This window comes from Malurus melanocephalus, unplaced genomic scaffold (genome assembly GCF_030028575.1).
Source record: "Malurus melanocephalus ecotype Western Australia unplaced genomic scaffold, MMel_1.1 scaffold_12, whole genome shotgun sequence".
NCBI lineage: Eukaryota > Metazoa > Chordata > Aves > Passeriformes > Maluridae > Malurus > Malurus melanocephalus.
In genome coordinates, this window is record NW_026623244.1 from 2,436,954 (window position 1) to 2,442,019 (window position 5,066).

The window sequence follows — 5,066 nt, forward strand, 5'->3', positions numbered from 1 at the left end:
CACTGACCTGCCATTAGTTATAGTGGCTGAGCCCAAGCAGGAGGTCATCACGGGCTGACCCTGACATAAATCAGCTCCCTATGGGCAGGGACACCTGGGGATGGCAGTCACAAGTGCCCACCACGTGCTGCAGGACCCCCCCCACCTTGGGATAAAGACCTTATCCCCATCACATCCAGCCCAGCTTCCAGGGGACATTTCCATCCTCCAGCAGGTCCTCAGGGTGATGAGAAGCACTGCGATGCAGGGAGGGGACAAGGGTCTGTGCTGCAGAAAGAAAATGCATGGCTCCCCAGAATGAAACAGCGGGGCTGAGACACTCAAAGCCCACACAAGGGATGGAGGGCCAGGTCAGGAGCTGTCCGCTACAGAGCTGGGCACCCACAGGGGTGATGTGTCTGATGGGTGATGGGTGACACCGCGGGGCTGAGGGGGCAGTCCGCAGGCTGGGGCACCTCCCGCTGCCCTGTTGAGGTAGAATCTGGGTGAAGAGGRGTCTCTCTCCTGCCACGGGGCTGTCCGAGCTGCCCAGTCCAGCCCAGCCCAGCCTCCTGCTGGCTGCCCGCTCTGCCATCCCCGGTCCTCCAGCTCCCTCTGCTGCCGGCGAGGAGGCGGCTGCCCGAGCCGGCCGGAGCAGCATCCCACCCGCCCGGCATCCCACCCGCCCGGGATCCCCAGCTCTCCAATCACGTAGGACAAGGCGGCTGCACAGCACCTCCCAAACGCCCCCGGTCCGCTCACCTGGAGAAGGGCAGAGGATGCTCCCAGCGCGCTGCGGGAGTTGTGGGACACCCAGCCCCAAGCAGCCCCCGGTGGGCAGCCTTGCCGGACTGCCAGGGTGGCTGCAGAGCCTGGACACCCCACRGACAAACGGACTGTGACAAGATCTCAGCCTCAGTACTTGACCCAAGGGACTCCACGAAGAGACTGCAGCTCCAAAGTGCAGGCATTTGCAAACCCATCCTTTCAGCTTAGGCGATTTCTTTTCTCCGTGTACACGTGTGTTCATGCCATGCACACTGCGAGTGTCAGGAGCTGCTGAGCAGCCAGTCTGTTTCTTTTTAAAACTTGACATAAGCAGGTAAATTATCCCCAAGTAACACATTTACCACGAGAGGAAAAATGTCRGTGCTGCTGCTGCCACTGAAGCAGGAGCTCCTGCCTCCCATTCCCCACGGTGACGGGGAGCCTGAGTTATGGCCCTGTTGGAGAGACAGCGGGTTTGTAAATGCCTCTGTTTGTGCTGTTTTCCAGCCCAACCAGAGCCYATTGATCACCGGGACGGGAGTGAAGCCAGTGAAGAGAAGCAGGAGCTGGAGACACACTGCCAGAGCCATGCCAGGAGCTGGACACCTGCAGAGATGCTCAGGTGTGGCCCTCAGTGTCCTTTTGCCTCTGCGAGATCCCTGCTCTGAGGACACAGCCTGCTTCTTTCAGCCCTTGAACAACCTCCTGTGCCTGGCCAGCAAYGGCAAAAGGATTTAAGTCAGCAGCCGATGGCACTACAGGGGAAGGCCCCTATGCCAGTGTGGTGCAAGCACAGAACCTTATGGCACATATATTTGGTGTGAAACAAGTCTGGTTTGGGGGTGAGGACTGACCCTKTCCTTGGCAACAACTCACAGGCACTAAATGCTACCAAGGATCCTCAGCAACTGGGATGTTATTTGCACCCAGTGAAAAAGAGACCCTGCTCAAAGGAAAAACAGCCTCAGGAAATGCAAGGAGGGAAACTGAGGCACAGAGTGCTTGGGTAGTGTGCAGAGACATCCCGRGTTTGAGCCAGGCCTCAGGATGGGGGAACAATTTTACAACCTCAAGCACTCACTGTAGCACAGCCAGTGCTGAGATTTAACCTGAGCAACTCCAAACTGCTCCGAGAGAACTTCCTGACGGTGGGCAAAGKAAGAGCCCTGACGTGGACCTGAGCAGCCTGGGCACCCAAACCCCTGCAGCACCTTCCCAGCTGCTCACACCTGCAGTGAGCAAACCACAGCACAGGGCAGGTGTGGGGGTCATGTTGGACACAACCCCCCCAAAAAAACACTCTCCCTAGGAGGGAGAGCTAGGGACACYGACACACTGAAGAGTGCATGTGGGGTGATTTAGGCAAGTGGTCACTGCCCCCATGGCAAAGCCACTCCCTGGCTCCCTGAGCCCTGCACAGAGTTAGGCCACATCATACAGAGGTTAGGGATGGCCAAGGGGCTGTGTAGAATCAATTTTGCTGATTCTACACTCTACACTCTGCTCATGAGATCCTAACAGGCAGGCTGCTTCCTATAGCTGTTTCCAGGCAGGGAAACTGAGGCAGGGAGGGCTGCTGGGATTCAGGGATCAAGGGAAGGTGCTAGTAGGCCTGTCCCAGCTGAACCATCACTGCTGAACCACAGGGAAAGTCACTTGTGTACCGAGCACGAAGCCCCTGTGCAGACCATTTCTCTAGGATTGGGGTCACAATTCCTTCACCACACGGGAGGCTGATCCTGAGAGGACACAGCTCCTGGCTTTGYTCCTGCAGACACAAGCTCATGCAGACCACAAGGCACAACTAGGGGACTCTCTACAGGACATGGCCCAGCATCCTGCTGTGTATCCATGCCATGTCTCCATCAGGGCAGTGCTACCACCACCCAGCTGGATCTCATTCCAGACAGAGCAAACAATGGTGGGAACAGGGCCTGTGATACAGAGCACTGACACGGGGACCTGGTGCATCCCTTTCTACATTCCTGCTCTTGTTGCCCTCTGGCTGCCCTGGCAGGGCTCTTGCTCTGCACCCACTGAGGTCACCCCTCAGGGTGCTGTTCCCTCCAGGCCTCCTCCACCCAGGTTTGCTCAGCCATGTTCCAGCAGCCCTTCCCTCACGCTCCGCACCGACGTCACCCCGGCCATCAATAGAGCTTGGTTAATTAATTTGATGGGAACAGCAGGGACCACACTTTGCATTTAGTGAACTTCTGAGAACTTCCAACCTCATCTTCATAATTGGCCTCATAAATTCGAGGAAAGAGAGAAATCAGCAAAGCCAGAGAAGCGCGGGAGGCAGGAGAGGCCCTGCACGCGGGAGGGCGGGCGAGTGYGTGAGAAGTGACTCTATTTGGTGTCCTTATTTAATTTTATTGCACAGATCCATCTTCGCCCGCCCCCTCCCTGCCTAGCCCTCTCTCTCCCGCTCTCCCTGCTGAGTTCACCTAATCATGATAAATTCATATTCATTTCCCTGCCTGCTCCGACGGGGAGAGCAGCAGCTCCCCTACATTCGCCCAGCCGTGCTGCCATTAGCAAATATTTACTCATGAATACAAAATGCCAGAGTTAGAGGCCAAACTACCCTCCCTGCACCCCTTTTCTCCCAGCCCACTTCCATCCCTGCAGCAGGATGAGCGTGACAGCTAAGGATGGGTGTCTTCCCACAGGGTAGGGAGCAGGGTGGGAAGAGCTGCCAAATGCCCAGAGCTTTTCCTTCATCCAGTTTTAATTCCTTTTTAATGAGGGAGGCAGAGAGATGCTTGTTGGGGGGACAGGAATTGCCTGAGATTCACCTTCAGGGTGCAGGGATGGCAGGGTGTGAGAGAGGGGCTCTGCGACAGAGGCTGTGGGCCTGTCCCAGCTCYGTGACTTTCCACTCAGTCTCTAAGAAATGCTGCATTTTGTTTTATTTTTAATTTTCAGGATGATCAGACTCACAGCCAGGGAGAGCGGAAGGGGGTGTGCTGGGGAGGGGGGAATAGCTAAAGCCCTTTCCTGGGAAGCAAAAACCAGGCAAGACCTCATTAGAGATGCCTTAAACCAYGTTCGCTCTCCCTGCCTGGACCCATCCTGGGGCCTCAGCATCCACCTCTTCCCAGACATCCTGGGAGCCCCATCCCTTCTTCCCATGGTTTAGAAGTGGCTGGAGGTATCCTGTGATAAGGGGGTGGTCAGGCCCTGCCCTGCTGCAAGCGCAGGGATTAGAGGTGTAAAAAGGAGCACATGTAGGGCAGCCCTGAGCCCTCTGCCAGGGCAGGACTGACTCACTGTGGGCAGCACAGCTCAGCCTCTCGTGTTTCTCCCCTTGCACCAGGATGAGGGAGAAGCGGGAACTTTCAGCACCCAGCAATGTCACTCCCAACTGTTCTGGACAAGCTTCTTGTGCTCCTTCACCTCCTGCCCATTTCAACCCCCACAGCTACACCCAGGGAAAATGGTCCTATCCATCCACGGCCCACCTGGCTGCAGTCAGCCACAGGAGGGCCCTCTGCCCCCTCCAAAACTCCTGGGCAGGGATTTGTGGGGTGGGAGGGGACAGACAGACATCAGGSCCATCCCCACACAGAGCACAGGACWGGTGGGATTTCTGTCCCAGTGGCCTCCACATGACACATGTGTACTAGGGCCACCTTCACTGACATTTCCCAAGGGGCTGGGTACAAAGCCTTGCTCCTGAGGTACCTTGGCCCCCACACATCCCCATGTCTGGCCTCTCACTAAAAGCAGGGCCAGGTGCTTGCTGAAACCAGGGAAATGGACCAGCACAGGAGGAGCTCCTGGTCAGCCACAGGAGAAAGTCCCAACAATTGCAGTGGAGAGAGCAAAAAGAGATACCAAGGGAAAAGAGATAAGGAATTTATTTATTACACTTCAAACTTCAAAGCACCAAGACATGGCAAAAGACCTTCAYTTCCCTCAGGTGTCCAGCAGAAAGGCTGGACTGACGACAAATGCCACTGCTGAGGTTGGGCCACCCCAGTAGCCACAGGAATGCCCACCATGGCACCTGGTTTATGCCTGCCCTAGCAGCAAACATGCAGCTTTTTCATTGCACGTGATGGGGCCAGATCCCCTGCAAGGGAGCAAGAGCCCTGGGGTCCTGGCACAGGAATGCCCACCATGGCACCTCTGCTGGGAGCCACCACTGCAACACCCATAATGGAGATGAAGCACTCAATGTCTCTCCACAATATAAAACAGTCAAGGTTTCCTGAGAAATAAAATTCACTCCCATGGAACTGGTGGGACCGGCCATATGCATGAGCACACACAAACACACACACCTTCCCTGATCAAAGACCAGATGACGCCAT